General features: G+C 39.1%; 1 non-coding gene across 1 annotated transcript; it reads right to left on the minus strand.

Annotated features, from left to right (window-relative positions):
* Positions 1 to 20,368: 20,368 nt before the first annotated feature.
* LOC141597592 (small nucleolar RNA R71) lies at positions 20,369 to 20,475 on the minus strand. Its single transcript, XR_012522820.1, has one exon. It is a non-coding gene; the product is annotated as a small nucleolar RNA R71 (small nucleolar RNA).
* Between the last annotated feature and the right edge of the window lie 1,264 nt (positions 20,476 to 21,739).

Consider the following 21,739-nt stretch of genomic DNA (forward strand, 5'->3'; position numbering starts at 1 on the left):
CTCTGTGATCATCGTACAGCCCATTGTAGAACTGGTTAGGCAGAAACCACGGATCAAAACCATGGTGAGGAATAGACCTCACTAATTTCTTGAAACGGGACCACGCCTCATATAAAGTCTCATCGGGAGCCTGCTTGAAACTTGTGATCTTTGCCCTCAGCTGATTGGTGCGCTGTGGAGGGAAATATCTCTTATAAAAGGCAAGAGCAAGAGACTCCCAATCTGTAACCCCTGTAGCTGTGCGGTCCAAATCAGTCAGCCACTCCCTGGCTGAGTCAGTCAAAGAAAAAGGGAACAGAACCTCCTTAATCTTGTCTTGAGTTACCCCCTTTGTGGCGGGGATAGTAGAACAGTATTCCGTAAAGACCTCCATATGCTTCCTCGGGTCTTCACCTGCCATGCCTCTATAGAGATTTCTCTCTACCAGATTGATATAGGAAGGGCGGATGTCAAATGTATTCCCATCCTCAGTCTGGAGATTGAAACCCTTTGGAATTGAGGCTGCTTTAGGCTCTGAGTGACTAGCAATGTTCGACATCTTTACCGGTCGGCTCACAGAACTAGAAGTATCTTCTTCAAAAGATGGATTTTATGTAAAAAGGAAATGCTGAAGCTCTGGTTCGAAAGTACTCAAGGCTTTCTTTCGTGATTCTCTTTGCAGACGGAGTCTATGCCTAAATAATCTCTCTGGCTCCGAATCAGCTGAAACTAACTCAAACCTGTCTGACCTGGGAATAAACAACACTGAAAGAAAATAAATACGAACTGCCTCAAGGAATAAAAATTCTCTAAGACGGATAAAATAAACGAAACAAAGACAGATATGGCAATTGCCTCCTCGACAACGGCGCCAAAATTTGACAGGGCTGTCGTGTACCTATCAAAAATAAACTAACTAAACTAACTATATAGCTAGGGAAGTCAGGTCGATCTCCTCAGGGAGGCAAGATATCTGTAAAAGTCCGTCTATTTGGTCACAAATGGGGGGTTCTTTAAATTGGTTTTCTAAACTAAAGGTTTAAAGGAAAGAGAAGCAGAGACAAGAGCAGTAAAGGCAGAAAAATAGAATTAAACTATCAAATAAGAAGGGACATGTCAGGATTTCGGTTCACTACGGTAGTCCAGTGACTCAACTGTAAACAACTTAGACAAATTAATGCGAGACAGATATGGAAAGGTCCTTCCGGTCCACTTTCTATCCTAAATTACCACTAACTTAACTTCCGTCCTCGCCAGGGTAGTCTACTGTTCATAGCAGGCCTATTTAGTCCAATCTTCTGATCCAGGATTAAATTTAGCCAGATTAAAAGGGTGACTCAGAAGCGTGCACTCAACTAAGTCGGTAAAATACAGTTAAATTGCTATGGTGACAGGATCTCACAATTAATTCATCTAACCTATTAACTACATCGTCACATTTCTACCGTAGATCCCCTAATCCCAACATGAAACAAGTTTAGCTACTCATATCGCTATTATTATTATCAAAACTAATAACAAATGATGAACTGAAAATAAACATAATGAAACAATAAATAAATTGCATAAAAGTGAATTAGGGCAGAAATTAAATAAAGCAAAACAAGGAATTAAAGTAAACGAAAGAGAGATTATTATTAATAAGGGAGAAAGAGATTACAATCGCAAGAATCCGGCGTAAAGAACAATCAAATCCGAGCGAGAAAACCCCGAAAGCAAAGTTACAGAGAAAAGGGAAAAGCAACGTAATGTGTTTACCGTCAAAGCTAAAAAAATGATAGATGATAAGATAGCTAATGACCTAGTAAAGTTGCGCTTAAATAGAAAATAAACTAAGTCCAAAAGCTAAAACAAGCTTACGGGCTAATTAAAGCCCACGCCAGACCAAACCACTCGACCGAGTAGAATAAATCCACTCAATCGAGCAAAATTCCAGAAAATCTACTCGATCGAGTAGAATAGTTACTCGATCGAGTAAGCTCTCTTTTCAGCACTTCTTGATCGAGTATAAAGGTGCTCGATCGATCAACCAATGACGTAGAAACCATTCGATTGAGTAATAAAACCACTCGATCGAATGTTCTTCCTTCAAATCAGCTCAAGTTCATGCCCAACTGCCTCGTAAACCGCGCCTTCGCGCATCCCAATGCAGTATCTCACTCTGGAAAATCCCTTCTCCTCAAAATGCATGTAAAAAGGACGAAAAATGGTACGATTCCACTACTTTCGCGTTTATTTCTACAAAACGGACAAAACGAACCAAAGTAGCCAATTCGGGGGTAAAATGCGATATAAACAGTACAAAGTACATGGAAATACGTGCTAAAATAGGCTAAAAGACTATACATTATGCATGTATCAGACATCTCATGTTAATACTATTACATTCACTACTCATGCTATTTTATAGTTATATCCATTATCGTTAATTTTATCAAACTCATATATAAATATATAAAATCTTTTCAAGTTCGTGAATTCGTTAGTTAGTCCTGGAAACATTTGACAAAGGCTGAAGTCCTTTACTACAAGAAGGGATGGTTCTTTTTTCGATTTCATTCTGTAGAAGATATGTACACTATTATACGAGGAAGTACATGGAGTTTGGGTAGCCCCTCTCTGATACGGAAGGAGTGGACTCCTCAAATCTCTAAGGAATTGGATTCTTTATCTAGGGTTCCAGTTTGGGTCACCTTACCTGACTTGGATCCCATTTTGTGGTCTGAGAAGGCTCAAAGCAAGATTGCAAGTAAGATTGTGATACGAAAATTGTGTGGAAGCGGTTTAAAGAATAAGGAACAATAATGAAATAAGGATATTTGCTTCGAAATTTGTCTTGAAATCGAAACAATTCTATATTTGCTCGGGCTAGACCTATAACTCGAACAATGGTGAACTATAATCAAGACCTATTGGTTATAACTCGGATTAATGCTTGAAAACGTGTTAAACAATAACAATTTTGGAACGAACTCGTCGAACCGATGTTTACAACTGTAAAAAAAAAACTCACTATTTTTATTCAATAACTCAGTCTTGTGAAAATAATAATACAATGACTCATATTTATAGCTAACTACTTCAACTCCTATACAGAATAAGGAAACAACTCCTTAACCGAGTACTAGATGATATAATTGCCTTATTTTAATCTGACTAGAATTAGGAAATAAACTAGACTTCCTAATAGAACTAGGAAATAATAAACCTGTTACTACTCATAAGGAGAGGTTGTCTTTTGCAAGGATAATGATTGAAGTGGATGTCTCCCAAAAGCTCCCTGAGGATGTTCTTTTGTACACTCCCTATGGGCAAGTTTTGCAGAAAATAGTCTTTGAATGGGTACCTTATTATTGCACTCGTTTCAAGAAGTTGGGACATGATGTTAAGCAATGCAGGTTCCTTAAGCCTAAGTCTGTCCAGGAGCCTGTTGCTACTGCTAAGGTTACTGCTGATAAGGAAATTGCTGTTAACACTGTAGTATATGTCCCTGTTGTACCAGTAGCTAAGGAGGTAGTGATGGAGAAGACTAGGGAGGTGGTGGCACTGATAAGGATAATTATGTGGTTGTGACCAAAAAGAGGAGTAAGAAAATTGATCCAAAGCTGAATATAGTGGAAGGAAATGGAGTTAAACTTCATTTTGAATAAGTGGAGTGCAGTGATTGTAGACACCTCGTTTCTGCACCTCCCGCCAACCACTCAGTGATGATTGGGGCGCATGTCTGATTATGCGGAGCGATTTGTGACATTTCATAAGTTCATCGACACGTGATAGCTCAAACAGTCGAGTCAACCACATGGTTGCCATCTACGCGCAGATAAGACCGTTTTGACAGTAATTAGAGTTCATTTGGAGTCCGGGTCAAAAATCGCTTCCATTTTTTAAAGCCGTCTGTAGATACCCAGTATCTGTGAGTCTCCAACAAACACCCGATGATTATCGGACTACAACATGCTTAGGAATCGCAGCGTTTAATCGACAGTTTTGTACAACTATACGTCGGAAAACTTAAAACGATTTCGAAAACAAAACATTTCAAAACTTTTCAAAAGTACCTGGAGTGTTTAATATATGACGACAGGGTCACAATGACACTAACTAGAGTCAAAACCGACACCAGACCAAAAACCGACTCAAAAATTCAAATCCCGACTCCAACAACGAGTCAAACCGAGTCAAACACAAACAACAAAACTTTTCAAGACTTCCATGTTAAGTATTTCCGGAATGCTTCATGGTCAAGTACAAATCATGTCATCCAAAACATAGGATAGAACAAATCATGATTTCAATTGCGTGATAGTGACAAGACACCTCGAAAACCCTCGAAATGGCTCACGCCTCTTCGAGCAGCCCATGCGGCCACGTCGCTCAAAACGCACACAACCACCCATTTCTCTATAAATACCCACCTTCACACACTATAACACCTTACGCGAGTGTCCTCCCCCTCATCTCTCCCTTAAAATTCTAGACTCGACTTCTCAAGTCACAAACCGACACGTGTTTCTGACCTACCGATCGAAAACACAAGCCTTACACATTGTTTGGTACTGTCATCGTGCATTAAATCACTTGACCGACTATCTCGACCAACTACACCATCACTAAACTAAACAAAACACTCTTTTACATTGCTAAAACGATTTCAAACCGAGTTTTCCGACCAAACAAGTTGATACACTTTCGTCGATTTCTCGTCTCAAGCCTAGCATGTAAGTATGAGGGTGTAAAAATCCTCTTCTATCATGTTTTTCATCTGTTTTATGACTATAACATGCTAAAACATGCATAACATGATTCAAACATAGGTTAGATGAGCCAAGACCGGATTTTAGCCGGAGACAGGGACTACTTGTATAGCAGGAAGGCTCGCGCCTAAATCCCCTCTCAGGCCTTAATCCAGCCGTGTTTGGTCTCATCTTCCTCTTTATTTCATTTATTATTTGTAATCGGTTTTCACCATTTCAAATATCTCAAATCATTTTCATGATAAACTTTTAACCATGAAACATTTTCACCCTTGGTTCCTCATACTATGATGGTTTAATCCGTTTTTCGGTGATAATATTTGGTTAATTACATTTTAAAACCTTTTATTTCATTTCTTTATATTTCAAAAACAAACATATTAGTCATAAATACAAATTCATCCTTAGTTCCATATATCATGTTGGTTTTAAACCCAAGTAGGATGATAAACATTAACTAATCATAAATAAATGAACCTAAAACAATTACTTCATAATCATTTTCAAAACTATTCATGTCAAGCTTGCAAAACCGAACCCGACATCGAATATCGTCAATACAATGATGATTATTCAAGTCCCGTTCCTCACATCAACACAAAAGCGGTCTAAACGACTCTTTTAAACCAAGACGGATTCAAACACCGTCTTTTAAAACAACTTTTACAAATGTTTTAATAGTCAGAAGACGCCCTTGAACCGTCTGCTGACTCGCGCCTAAACAGGTTAATCATTTTCCAATTTTCAAACCAAGACAAGCGTGTTTGCATCGCCGGATGGCTCGCGCCTATATAGGCTGCCTGATGTAGACCTTGTTTCCTTCCAGCACTTGTCTAGGATGATCCCGACTTCGGATAAGCCGAATACAGGACGGATCAGATGATAAATCCGCTTTTTTACATTATATTTGCAAAACGCCTTACTAAGACAAATGGATCACGTTATGCACCATAAATCTAACTCGGTAAATGGATGCTTAATTTCCATCTTGCATGCAAATCAATATTAAATCCAACTTGACATCAAATACTTGATACTTGGATAAAACAACCGACATAGAAAGCTCACATAATAGGTTCAAACTTGTGGATGCACATTCATGCATTTACCCGTTTGATCAACTTTCGCATTTAACCAACCAAGATCGATCGGTAGAGGCTGCTACCGCGGGCGTGATTGGGTGTCCGATTAAAGGGCTTCCCAATACGTACCTTCACCTCTTTGTCAGAAACTTTGGATAGTGTACAACCTTATCTAGGGCGTACGAGAGTCATTCTAGAGATAGGATGCTAAAGAGGGAGACTCCTTATCTTTAGTACTTATTTCAAACACTGCTTTTTGTCTTGGTTGACCTAGGTATAAAGTTGATTCGAACGGGTTCCAAGCATCCCACAAATGCTTGGTGGCGACTCCGAATATCTCTTGCATCGTTTCGAGACCCTTGCCAAGACGAAACTGACCGATCTAAAACGATCCGGTCGAAAGCATTTTTACGCCGCCGAGCGTGGCTTCCAAAAAGACCGCTGCATGTCCACATATTGGTTTGGCGTGCAAGTGGCCCGTGTCTACAGACTGGTAGGTGGCCCATGGCCACAGACCGGTGTGTAGCCTATGTCTACAGATTGGCGACTCCACTGGGGAGAACTAGGACACTTGTGTCTTTGTGATCCCTAGATGCTGAGACTCGAACGAGGTCTTGCTTGAAATGCGTTAATTGATATTACGGTCATAGCCGGGTTCCTTCTATGGGCCCACAACCTAACCCTTTTCGACCAATTGACTCGTCTCGTCGGCGTGAGTTTTCTCATCCCCGTATTTCGAATCCCGATTGAGTCAAGCATACCGTTGACGTTACACATTTCTGTTTCCTCAAAGAGCTTTCATCACCTTCGATCACGAGGCTAGGGCACCCTCCTTACACAATTTTTTGGATTGGTATCCCTCTCGAAAATCGGGGTTTGATCACTTGGTGTGTAACCCACCCTTTTAAGCAAAAAACCGTGTCAGCATTATGCATAATATAATGAAACTGCGAGTGCTTATGTGTTATGTGATCATAAGTCCTTCCGTGTCATTTTAAACTTTCAAAAACCTTTTTTGCGCCGTTATAATGGCCGTTTCAAACCTCGGTCTTTCGCCGACCGTCGCACTTCAAAAGAACGCCTTTTTAGGCCGTCGTAATGACGATGTTCAAACCCGGTTTTCTACAACCATTTCAAACAACACGCCTTTCTAGGCCATCGTAATGACGATTTTCAAACTCGGTTTTCTACAACCATTTCAAAAGCACGCCTTTTTAGGCCGTCGTAATGACGATTTTCAAACTTGGTTTTTTACAACCATTTCAAAAAATACCTTTTTACGCCGTCATAATCGCCGCTTCAAGACACGGATTTTAACCCGTCTTGCGCCGACAAGATGGCTCTTTCAAAACCCGAAAAGGCACACACCCCTTTTCGAAACCTTTTCAAATCCCGAGGACCATACACCATCCCCGAGACCTTTTCAAACCTTTCAAAACCCGATTTTCAAAACATACAATTTTGAATTTCAAAAACCGTCTTTGGAAACAGTACATTGTTTTCAGAGCTGCAACTCAAACTCAAACCGTCTTTTGAAAACAAACTCAAGAAAACTTTTCAACTTATCGACTTTCAAAGATCCCTTTTCTTCGGAAGCCGTCCATAAAACAACAAACGAATCTTTTTGAAAATCTCTATTTTCGAAAACTTCAGTCCACTATTCCAATTCCGCCTCGTGCCTATCCAGTCGAAGCAAGCGTACTTATGGGTCTTTACTTATGCGTCATCTCACCTTGAGACTCGTTCAACGGCGTCACGCCATTACGTTGGACTCGAGTCAAAGTCCGGTCAACACCGTCACATTACAAATCGAGTCAGCACCGAGGCACCACACACGGTCGCCCTCGTCTTGTCGAGTCCGATCTTTTTTTCCGTCTCTTGTGTTGTCTGCGTTTAGTCATTAAACCGTGTCGGATTAGGGTGTAATGTGAGCCATTTGTCTGCCTCAGAGCCACAGTCCCGTCTTCAGCTTCATCCAACAACAACGATGACAACAGAGACGTCACAACTGCTCAGCTAGCCAGCCTGCTCACCGCTCTTAAGGTCACCCTGGACCATGTCGAGACCCTATCGACACCCTGGAAAACAAGGAAACCGGAGAACACAACACTCCGTCTTTGATTGAAACTAAGAAAAGTCTCAAGCTCTTGGAAGAACAGCTCCTAGCCCGTGGTAACAACATCCACCTTGAGAACAATCGAAGGTTCGAACCCGTTGGGGATCAACTACCCGACAACTTTACCTTGACCGATGTACCCAAGTTTAAGGGAGTGGAGGACCCGCTCAATCACATTCGGGCCTTTAAAGATTACATGGCCATTAAGGGGGTCAAACAGGAACTTTTCACCCGGATCTTCCCGTCATCCCTAGAACCATTTCCCTCGATCCCAAGAACCTTACTAGTTGGGACGAAGTCGCCGTTGAGTTTGCCAAACAGTATGCCGACAATGTCGAAATCCAAGCTAACACCCGCACTCTTGAGGTCCTGACTCAGAATGATAAGGAAGGGTTCAGAATTCCTAACCCGTTGGAGGAGGGTAAGCACTCAATTGGTCGATGGCCGAGTGAATCAACTCTGGTGGAGAAATTTGTCAACAACCTCCGCCCGGTTTATGCCAACCTGCTGAGATATGAAAACATCAAAATGTTCCAGGACTTACAAATCCTCGGGACCCGCATTGAAGATGATCTCCGCAGGGGTGTCCTAGCCAAAACCACCGGTAGAGGCTATCAATGATCTATATCAACCGGATCTCGCCCTTATGGTCAAACAAATAAAATTGACGAGGTTAGTCTCCTTGAACCAACCACAAAGAAAGCTGAGCGTCCTCAAAGGGTATTCACAAACTTGAGGTCAACCTATGCCAGTGCCTTAAAAAGACTCATGGACGAAGGGAAACTACAAACGATTGGGCCCACTCCGGACCCGTTCGTGGCTATGAAAACCCGTTTCTGAAATCCCAATGCCTACTGCCAGTATCACCAGGGAAATGGTCATAACAAGAGGCCTGCTTTAAAATGAAGCACGCCATCCAAGATATGATCGAGAAGGCAGAGCTACCTTTACCTCCACCAACCAAACCAAATAACAAAACAAACCCCTTGGGAATCCATGCCATTTCTGATGACGAGCCAACCTTGGATTGCTCACACCTCATTCTGCCAGTTGATGACGAGATGAATGCCTTGGAGAAGGATACCCCGGACGTGATATTCGTATTCAGCACCGCAACCATGCTCACCATGTTCCAACAAGTTTAGGAGGCCATAACCAGTCTCTTGGAAAAGATTACCCGACTTGAGGACGCCTACCACCGGTTGATTTTCAACCCACCAACACCAACACCGTGCCCGAGGGAGGGTCCTCCAAGCACCCAAAACTGCCCTCACCAGGAAGGATTGCTCCAGCGACCATTCTGGCACGCACCCCACTGTAACACCCCCATACTCCAAGTGCCTTACCAGGACCACTTAAGGCATGAGAATGCTACAATCTCGGTTACCCGAGGCAATGATAATCAAATGGACAATAATGAAATGTACTTTAATAATAATAAAGTTTAAAGCGATACAACCAACTCCGAAACTTATAAATGAAACTACAAAGATTCTCAAAACTGTCAAGCGACTAAACAAAATAAGAGAATGTTCGACAGAGCGGAAGACTTCTAAAACAGCATCATGATGACTCAACCCAGCTATCCCATGCGCATCAACTCATACCTGCTCAATAACTGCTCACCACCCCCGAATGGATCACCACAGTTTTTAAAACATTTAAACGGGTCGATCGATTACATAAAACAAACAGCTGCAATAAGACAATACAACAAACAACTCAATCAGCACAACTCAATCAGCACAACTCCATCTCATCTCCACACACCTGACTACACACTGAAGTGTGTAGTCCTGCCAGAGTACCCATCGCAACAAGTACTCCACACCGCCAGTGGGGGACCGCAGCCGTTCCCACCTAAGCCCCGCTCATCTCATCCGAGCGATAAACCCATGTTCATTAATGTGCACATCCCTTCTGTAGCGGGTTCCACAGAAGGGGAATCAAGGGCGTGAAGCCACTCCCGTAAGTGACTCTACTCAGCCAGGGACGCATCCCGAAGATCACAGACAGTTATACAACAATCACCTTACACAATCAACAATTACCAAAACCAATTCCAATATGATAATCAAACAATGACAACAACAACAATTACCAACAACACTATGTAACCAATACTGAGTAGGGAAACCCTACCTAGAATAGCAATCACCACAGACGATCTAGCAGCTAATCAGAATCTCTCCTCTACGAATCCTCCTCCTATAACATGCATACATACAATTACCAACCACACATCACAAAACACCCAAAACCCCCAACATTACCCAATTAGGGTTTTAGTGAAACTCAACCAAACACTATAAAAATTATACAAGGAACTTACCCTTGACATGACGATCACAACGGTATAACGAACGAGATGATCCGACGAACCTAGACTTGGGATTTGCCAATAACCCGAGAGATGCGAACAACGTAACTTCTAATCTCTTTGAAAGGTTTAAGAATGTTGAAAAAGTGTTTAATAAATAATGACGGAAGCTTTAATATTAATCTCGCGCTATTAATAAAACCCATCCAAAGAAACCCGTAAAACACACTTACTCGATCGAGTAAGTGACTTACTCGATCGAGTGCCCTTTACTCGATCGAGTCCCCAACTTACTCGATCGAGTATCCTACAGGCAGACTACTGTTTTGCGTAACAAGTTACTTACTCGACAAAGTAAGTCCCACTCGATAGAGTACCCATAGACACAGAAAACCATAGTATTACAGTCTTCCCTCCTTAAAAAGAACTTCGTCCCCGAATTTCATCCCATAGACAAAAACAAAACACATTATCACCACTCCGACACGACAACGTAACCAAAACTCAAAACACACCTCCCAAAACAATACTCAACCCGACTACTAACTCTACTAAACCAACATAAAGCATACAAAAACTCTATGTGACCATCTCCTACTCCCCTAAAAGAAACATGGTTACGTCCCCGTAACCAGACATACCTGATCAAAAAGAGACGGATACCGCTCCCTCATGGCCTCCTCTGCCACCCAAGTAGCCTCCTCAACCTCATGGTTAGACCAAAGAACCTTAAGCAACACCGTTTCCCCATGTCTCATTTTCCTAACCTTGCAATCAAGAATCTGTTTCGGCACCTCAAGATAAGACAAGGACTCATCCAATTCGATGTTCTCTACATCTAACACATGTGAAGGATCACTCACATACTTCCGCAGCTGAGACACGTGAAACACACTATGCACTCTATCTAAAGCAGCTGGCAAAGCTAACCGATAAGCAACCTCACCCACACGATCCAAAATTTCATATGGTCCGATAAACTTCTGGCTCAGCTTCCCTTTCTTACCAAATCTCATGACCCCAAGCATAGGAGACACTTTCATAAGAACCTTGTCCCCAACCTGAAACTCTATGTCACGACGATGTAAATCTGCATAACTCTTTTGTCGATCCTGAGTCGCTTTCATCTTTTGTCTAATCAGCTTAACCTGCTCAACCATCTCATGTACTATCTGTGGTCCTAAAACCACTGCCTCAGTTCTATCATCCTAGAAAATCGGACTCCTATATCTCCTCCCATACAAAGCCTCAAACAGTGCCATAACAATACTGGTGTGATAGTTGTTGTTATAAGAGAACTCAATCAGGTCCAACCTCTCCTCCCAGCTACCACCAAAATCCATAACACAAGCTCGCAACATATCCTCTAAAGTCTTGATGGTCCTCTCCGTCTGGCCATCTGTCACAGGATGAAATGCAGTACTCATCTTCAAAGTAGTTCCCCTCAACTCTTGCAACTCTTTCCAAAACCGTGATATGAATCTCGCATCTCTATCTGACACTACCCATGCAAACGAACCACATGCTTCCTATAAGCCAAAGCTAACTGTATCTTGGTCCATGTATCTTTCATCGGCACAAAGTGAGCTGACTTGGTCAAATGATCCACTATGACCCATATCATGTTATTACCCTGTTGACTCCTCGACAAACCCACTATAAAATCCATAGAAATGGACTCCCACTTCCACTTAGGTACCTCAAGAGACTGAATCTTACCTTGTGGTCGTCGTTGCTCCCCTTTAACTCTCTGACATGTCAAATAACGAGCCACAAACTCAGATGTTTCCTTCTTCATTCCATGCCACCAGAAAGTCTTATTCAAATCTTTATATAACTTGTCACCACCTGGGTGTACCGAATATGGTGTGCAATGAGCCTCTGTCATGATCATCTTTCTCAATTCCTCATCATTGGGTACACACCACCTACCATCGAATCTCACACTGCCATCTGTATGAACACAAAATCTAGACACCGTCCCTTTATCTACTCCAGCTCTCCACTCCTCAATCTTGGGATCTAAGGCCTGTTTCCTGCGAATGTCATCATAAAGATCTGGCTCTACTGTCAAGTCCCCTCTAGCATCCCTTTCTGTATCATATGTATACCCATCTTCCCCACCTCATCTCTCAACCTCATCAAAGACTTAGTTGTGCATAGAGAATGCACACTCTTCCTACTCAAGGCATCTGCAACCACGCTGGCTTTCCCTTCATGGCATATAATATCCATGTCATAATCCCCAATCAACTCCATCCACCTCCTCTGTCTCATGTTTAACTCCTTTTGAGTGAAGATGTACTTGAGACTCTTGTGATCTGAAAACGCCTTAAAGGTCGCCCCCATAAAGATAGTGCCTCCAAATCTTGAGAGCAAACACAACTGCACCCAACTCCAAATCATGTGTTGGATAATTCTCCTCATAAGGCTGTTGGAGTATGTGTCCTCAACAATAGTGCAATCACATATTTAAATCTCAAATTAAGAATACGTAAGGGATGATTCAATTATAAGTCAACTGATCAACATTAATCAGTAATGATTGGCTAAATAGAGTTTGACATTACTGTCGTTTGACGGTGGTGATCAGTTGATCCCTTAAGGTCACACCTATAGGATGAGACCCAAATAAATAATTAATTAATTGTATTCGATACGGACCAATTAATCCCTTATTTATATGAGTTGGATTTTGTATCTTATTATAATATGATTAAATAAGATTCGATTTTGTGGATTAATATATTAACTTACTAAATTATGTTGAGGTTTTATAAATATTTTGAGGTAGAGGTAATTAGTTATTTACATTTACAAGAGGTTGTAAATTTAACTAACTAGCTATTATGGGGACCCATTATATTTTGATATAATGGTAAAATCTTACTCAATAAGTTGAGTGAGTATATGTTTATTAATTTGTCACATATTTGTTGTATGATCAAATTAATATTTAATTATGTAAGATAATTAAACATAAGACTATTAAGCATTTGTGGGACAAATATTATAAGACAAAAATGGACCCATATATACTCAAGTGCACCGTCCAAAATGGTAGCATGCTTGAGTTTTTGGTTATGTCATTTTGTTGTTAGAAAGATGCTCCAACATCTTATGACATGCTTTATTCAAGCTAAACTACTACCTACACATAGAGAATATTGCATAAGACAAAATGAGAAAACCAAAATGCTCTACAAAAGAGCATTTGGACGGTATATGGAAGAGTGAGAGGAGAATAATTGTTGTTCTCATTTTTTTTTACTCTACCTTTTTCTCTAAATATCATACATGTAAAAACCTCAAAAACCGCTCAAATACTAATATTTGTTATATATTAGTAGTGTAGTAATATTAGTAATTATAAGGGAGTATTACTACCACTGTCTAGTTAATATTAGTAGTAATTTTGGGTCAAATCTTGGGTGCAATCAAAAGGAGGGCTCCTAATATAGGGTCTTGGAGGATCATCCTAATACTTATTATAGCTCAAGAACAAGTGAAGGTAGGAGACCTTACTTGTGCCCATTTCGTGCCATACAACAATGTAAGGAACATTGTTTTTCCTTCCTTATTCTTTTATTTTGTAATGCATGCACTAGATCCTTTATGACAAATTTAATATGTTTAAATCACTATTAAAAATGTCTAATAATAGGTATATGAACCTAACAATTGGTATCAGAGCATATGATGTTGCATGCATAATCGATTTATAGTTTTTTCGAGTTATTTGTAACTTAATTAAAACAAAAAAAATTGTGATTTATTATATAAAGCCACGAAATCTTAATGCATGTTGTATATTCTAGTCCTAAAATGTATTTAGGTCATTTTTATGATTTATGGTATTTTATTGCTCACTTTAATGATTTTTCGTAATTTAATTACATTTTTATGATTAAAATGGTATTTAAAATGCTAAAAATAGTTAAACATAGTCTCTGACCTTGAATTTTTTATATGACCTTAGATGCATATTTTACTTATTTTATGTAAAATTTCGTATAAATTTGATTTATTTTGCATGATTTATGATTTTTATGAGATAAAAATGAATTAAATGGAGGTAAAATGGTTAAATATAGTTAAAGTTCGAAACAGGCCATGAAATTTTAATATGTTGTCACATGCACATTTTACTCACTGGGTATAAACTTTAAGATGAATTTGATTCATTTTGCATGATTTATGAATTTTTAGAGTAAAAATGACATAAATAGATACTATTTTAGCATAAATAGCTAAATCAAATTACATGGCATGAGAAAATTATTTTAGGTTTAATTTATATCCCACTTATCAGATCTAAATTTGTAAAATTGATTGTATTAATTTTTGTATGCTTTAGATGTTTTATTTGATAAAACTGATAAATCGCAACTACGTTTTTCTCGAAATAAATTCAAAAATTTTAACCATAATTTTTGACATTATGAGTGTTATGGATATATTCCAGAATGTTCAAAAATTTAAAATTCAATTTTTGAAATTATTGTAATTTAATTTGGATTTATTTCATAAATGTTAGGATTTTAGGGTCAAAATGAGCATAAAATTATGTCAAGTTGAATTAGATTTTAGTATTAATTTACAATTTTAACTTGGACTGAAATTAGATTTTAGTATTAATTTACAATTTTAATAAGTTAAAGGTCGTGAATTTCCATAAAACGGGTTATATGATCGATATAAGTTAAATAGGGCGATTTGGCACATAATTTGGCACGATAGACACATATTATAATGCTGCATATTTCATTATTGAATGTCATATTTTATTTATGTAATTTTAAATTATGTAATTTTTCTTAGTGTGACCTTAGTTTTTAATCGATATTACCCGTAATGTAAGGGGATACTGATTTGGTTGTAATTTAATGTGATCTCGTATTACTTTTATTTTTTACTAATTTTTCATATTACAAATGTATAATAAGAGTAGCTATGTATTTTATTATTTGTAATTCCGAAGTTCCTTCAAGACGGTGCCATTCGAAAAGGCGTTCCGACGAAGACGATGTTTTAGGGAGGCGTGCCACTTGAAGATTCAAGAGACCAAAGGAGTTGGCTTCCGAATTTGTAATAGATTATTTGATTTTCTATTTTAGGATGGCCATACTAGGAATTTTTTTATTTTGCTTTGCATTTCTTTTAATATGTTGCATGCATTGCCAAATCGCCAAACAACACATGCATATCATATCGAGTTTTTCGACCGTGTCAATTAAAATTATCGATAATTCGACCTTTTAGCTCACTTAAAATAGATAGATAATAAATTGACATGACCTCTCACTAATTTTAAAATTGAGATTAGCCTTACCAAATAGTAGGACCCGCGAATCCCCGTAACATTTGGGGTAGGTTCGGTTTTCCCGAGGTGCTTTCATTTATCATTGGGTAAGTGGGGTAATAAAACGTTATTGCACGCGAAATTTGGTTGGACTCAATGGGACATGAACTTAACGTAATTTCATCGACCGAGAGTTCTAAGTGTAGAATCGGTTAAAGAGTTAACCCACCGAGTTATATTAGTAAGGGATGTATCGGTTTCCCCGTGCCCAAGTTAATATGGATTTGGATCTCGGAATCATTTATATAATTGGGTGGAGGTCATTATATAAATGCTAAAACATGCTAAAATGTTTTCATATATTAACGATGAATGTTTCTTTTTCCACTATTTCGTTATTTTATGTTGTTCTTTATCATTTCTCCTTTTAATATATGATATCAATTCGATTATAACACGAGTCTCCGTTAAACCACTATTACTAACGACAAATAGAATCTCTTTCTAATGAACCGTTGAAATAGGGCGTGGACTAGTTCCATAGGAATCGTTCTATTCCATAGAACTTCATAGGAATTGTCCTATGTCATAAAACGTTAGCATCTTAAATTCCAAACCTACCTATGTATGATTTCTTGTGAAGAAATATGACTAGTGGTAATGATTAGCCGAAATATGTTTTGATAATATCTTCTATGTATCCACGGTTCAAATCTCTTATTTCTCAACCTAAACACTTGTCATCAAGCACTTAAGTTGTTAAGAACATGACAATGTAAAATTGGTAAATTGATTTGTTAGAAATTTTGATTGACCAAATACCACTATAAAGTTCATCCTTGTGAAGGATTAACTAGGAATTTAAATGAAGATAAGTCTTCACTAAGTAGAAATTCTTGTAGTAAGTGGGAGAAAAAAGAAGTAAGTACCTATCTTAATTGTTAAGGATAGAACTAGGCTCGAAAGAGAAGGTGTTAGACACTAAAATAAATACAAACCCAATAAGTAAAGAACAAGGAAGTTGGTCGTGTGAATCCAACATATTCCTCCTTCGATATCTATGACGTTGACATTGCATTCTTGCCAATTACCACATCATGAGTATTTGATACAAATTTGTGGATTTTATCATAATACTTGGCATTATCGTGTGACGACTATCAAGGATAAGTTCAGAAATTTGCATGAATGGAACTAGGGTAGTTGCCATTTCATCCATGGACATATAAGTGTTATAGTGTACTCATTTTAGTTTTGTATTTAGAAATGTACCTCAATAAGTGTTATGATGTACACCAACTCTAAATAAGAATATAATTCAAGTTTTTGTATAAAACGCAAAGGGTTTCTCTTTTATGCAATTAAAACAAGCGTTGTGCCCTTACCTACCACGATTAAGTTCATGGTGACACCATACAAATCAAGGTAATTATATTCAAACTAGAAGTAAAATGTCATATATACAAGACTTAAGTTGGTGAGTCCAATGTTTTCTCAATTCTCGATTGAAAATCGCATTTAGAAACTAGTTTTGACTAGTATCCCAAACCATTTGATTGGGAATGAAACACCCCCATATACCGAGGAGCCTTAACTAGACCTTCCTTAGCATATAAAGGCGTTACCATCTCGGTTGCCCGAGGAAAGTAACCATCAAAGGTCAATAACAGAACAATTATAGTTATTTTACAAGCGTTACAACCAACTAACAAAATAAAGATACAACTCGTCAGCTACACGCTATCACTATCCGAACTCGTGAGAAATCATCCCCGCCAGAACTCCAGCTATCAACAACATCAACACCTGCTAAGACTGACTGCTCACCATAAGGGATCATGGCAGACACATAAACAAACAAGACAACCACACAAGGTCAGTAACTAAGGCAAGACTCAACATAAACCAACAACAGTCGTCAACAAAATATAAACGCAACCAGTCACATACAATCACACCCACTCCAAACAATCTCCGTCACCGACTGTCCACTGGACCAACCCTGCCAGTGGGGGACCGCAGCCGTTCCCACCTAAGCCCCGCTCATCATACCGAGCGATAACCCTGTCCCATTAATGTGCACATCCCCTCCAGTGGTGGGTTCCACGGAGGGCGAAACTAGGGCGTGAAGCCACTCCCGCAAGTGACTCCACTCAGCCGAGGACGCACCTCAAGAACCAGAGACAAACAATCACAGACAGCTGTAATACAACAACAACCAACAAACTGTATACACCAACCGATTACCGCATATAAGCTGCCACGCAAACCCAATAACAACCCAACAACCGACACACTAGACCATCCACAGGAACTGAGTAGGCGAACCTACCTTTAAGCAACTGCAACGATTTCATGCTGATGTGACCATAATTGGCGCATATTTAGCCCCCGAATTACCATTGTTTCCATGCTTTTTAGTGCCTATTTAGGTCATTTCTTATCTTTAGTTCTTTGTTTTGCATATTCTTTGAGATTTTGATCCCTTGGTAGGAAAGGAGTAAGAATCTTGCATTTTCATGGCAAAACGAGGCTAAATTGATTGTATTCAATGACCAAGCATCAAGAAGAGACAAGACTAGAAGGCCTTTGTACATATTATAGTAGAAGAACAATGTTGAGAAAGGATCCTTGCGTCCCCAAGGAAATCCCCAAGGAATTTATGAAGAAAAGGGAAGAAAAGAAGAAGAATTGAAGCTGACCAACAATCCGAACGGATTGCGGACAATCCGCCGTCCGGCCAAAGATAATCCGAGCGTCCCTCCTTGGAATCCGCTCGGATTCCCCCTCAACAATCCGAGCGTCCCTCTCCTGAATCCGCTCGGATTGCACAGCCCAAATCCGGCCGTCTCGACTCTAATCCGCACGGATTCCTGCATAGCACGGATTTCATTCTTCGAGCTACGAAAAGAGAAGCCCTTCTCTCAAAAATACCGGCTTCTCCTTGCTCAACTTAAAAAGTGTAATTACTAGTTTAGCCCTTAGTTAACCCTAATGAATCCTCCCTAATTTTCACTATAAATACCCCATTAGTCTAAATTAGAGATGCATGTTCTTCTTATCAATATTTAGAATAGTTAATATCAATCAAATCTCTCTTCAATATTGTAATCAAGTATTAATCCAAGTTTTAGTTCTTTAATCTCTCTCTTGTTCTTCCTTTATTTTGGGTAATTAGAAGATTATTGGGTTTATTGGGAGATTGACAACCTTCCATCAATCATCAAGTTCTTCTATTATTCTTTGCATTACTATTTTGGAATCATTAGTAGGTATAATCTCTTAATCCCTTTTTAATTATTGCTAATTACTTTCATTTATTAATCATGTTTCATATTGTTGGTATGATTGACAACCTTGCTAGCATGATCAACATGATAATGAGTGAGTAGTCTCTTAGCTAGGGTTTAATGGGTGATTAGGGGAAACCAACATGGGAAATGATTCATGCTTAAATCAATATGCTTTCATATCTTATTTGCTTGCTTGTTTTGATCTTAATACATGCACATGTTATATTTGATGAAATGCTAAGCCCATGAATCCTTGCATTTACTATCATCTCCTATCTTTTCAATGAGACTTGTAAGACATAACCCAACTCGAGTCTTGTTAGACCATGCATGTGTTGAGTAGGAAAGATTAAGTCGACTTGTAGGTGTTGTACAATCTAATCGATTCGGCTCCGGGACCCAAACTTTCCTAGGATTGTAAGATATAACCCAACTTAATCCATCACAACAATAATTGCTTGCTTATAATTTGAGAACATGTTTGTATGATCATATCCCATGATTCCCCTATGATCCCATGACACCCTAGTGCCTTTAATCAATTGTTTACACCCCTTATTTTATTCATCTTCCTAGTTTATTTTCATTGTTATTTTAGTTTAGTAACCTTCTACATCAACCCAATTTGTGACACCCCCCTAGACACTACTAGTTACAATAGAATTCTCATTTCAATACCCGACCCTTGGGATCCGACCTTTACTTGCCTCTTTACTAATTGTAGAGTTGTTTGTGAAGTATAAATTGTGTTTTGTATCGACCATTGACCAACGACCACATATACTTAATTGTGAACACGAAATGGCCTCGATAAAAAATGGCGCCGTTGCCGGGGACGGTGTTTAATTGATTTAAGATTTCTTTTATTGTTATTAGTTGTGTCTTTTTCACCTTGGGGAAGTAGAACTCCTCAAGGTTTGTTCTAATTGTTTTTGAGTTGTTTGATATTTTGCATGTCTAGAAGGTTACAAGGTGATTTGTTACCTTTTGACCGTGAAATCGAAAGAACCTTGACGAATAATAGGAGACTTGTTAGGAGGAATTTGAGAGGTGTTGGTGAAGTTGTTCAACCCACTAGTGAGTTTGTCAATCCTTTCGCAATAGAAGGAGAAGAGAACCCATTAAACAATATCCCACAAAATCCACCTACAATGCCTAAATTCTCGTCACACTCTATACCCACCAAGGAGAATCTACCAAATGGTACTCCTACACCGCAACATCTCACCGGAAATTTTATTGCCAAGTCCGCCTTCATCCAATTAGTTGAGAGGAGCCAATTTGGGGGATGCCTAGTGAAGACCCTCATTCTCATATGGAAACCTTTTGTGATTATTGTGATGCTATCTCTCAAACGGGCGTGACTCAAGACCAAATTAGATGGGTCTTATTTCCTTTTTCGTTAATCGGCACCGCAAAGCAATGGTTGAAGGGCCTTGATAAGGCCACCCTTGGAATAGATTCTTGGAAGAAGTTAGCTCTAGCTTTCTACAAAAAATTCTACCCACCGGAAAAGACTAACATGCTAAGAGCTCAAATTACGGGTTTTAAGCAAAGGGATGAAGAATCTTTGTATGAAGCTTGGGAGCGGTTCAAAGGTGTTTGTCGCTCATGTCCTCACCATGGACTTAGCGAATGGTTTTTGGTACAACAATTTTGGAATGGTTTATATGAAGATTCAAGGAACATTCTCAATATGGGATCAAATGGAATGTTCACCGAAGTTGATGACAATCAAACATGGAACAAGATTGAGGAAATGGCGGTCCATAATTCACAATATAGTAGACCTCGCAAGGCTACTAGAGGAGGAAAGTATGAAGTGGACTCCGTTACTCAATTGGGTGCTCAACTTAGTGCTCACATTGACACAATCAACTTGAAATTTGAACAAGCTATGGCTAGACTTGAGGAAAACTCAAAATCATCAAAGCATCATGTCAATGCCATGACGGCATCCTCATCAATCCCAAGTGGGATATGTGAGAATTGTGGAACTTTGGGTCATGACCCAAGTGAGTGTAGGGGAACAACCGAACAAGTTAATGCTTTCCAAGCTTACAAAAGTGGTACCCCTTATTCAAATTTTTACAATGAAAACACCAAGTTCCATCCAAATCTCTCATACAAAAGCCAAAATGTTCAAAACCCTCAAACAACATACACTCCACCACCCATGAGAAACCAAAATCAAAGACCCTTTTACAATCAAAACCAAGGTTACCAAAATCAAAATCCATACAATCACCAAAATGACCAAGGTTTTGATGTCCAAAAAGCGGTCCTCCAAATGCAAAAGAATCAACAAGAATTTTTCACTCAAATGCAAAAAGATAGCCAAGCAAAAGACACCACCATCAACAACATTCTAGCTCACACCAAGATTTTGGAAACACAATTGACTCAACTAGCATCTTCAAGCTCACAAAGACAAAAGGGGCAATTACCACCTCAAAGTAATCCCCCTAGACATGAAACGGTTAGTGCCATTCACTTGAGAAGTGGTACAAGGTATGAGGCACCGAAAAAGCAAGTTGAGGATGAAGTTGTGCAAGCTAGTGAAAAGGAAGAAATTGTGCAAAGCCCCAAAGAAGGGGAATCATCAAAAGAAGAAAGTTCAAAGAAAAATGAAGACAAGGCCAAAGAGAAGGAGCCCATTGTGATTAGACTTCCTTTTCCAAGTCGTCAAGCCAAGCCCAAATTTGATGATCAACTTGGAAAGTTCATGGAGATTGTGAAGAATTTAGAAGTCTCAATTCCTTTCACGGAATTAATCAATCACGTTCCGGCCTATGCAAAGTATATGAAAGATATCCTCACAAAGAAGAAGTCGATCCGGAAACTTGAGACTATCGCCTTCACTAAGGTGAGTAGTGCAATACTTCAAGGGAGT

The sequence above is a fragment of the Silene latifolia genome, chromosome 8 (assembly GCF_048544455.1).
Source record: "Silene latifolia isolate original U9 population chromosome 8, ASM4854445v1, whole genome shotgun sequence".
Taxonomy (NCBI): domain Eukaryota; kingdom Viridiplantae; phylum Streptophyta; class Magnoliopsida; order Caryophyllales; family Caryophyllaceae; genus Silene; species Silene latifolia.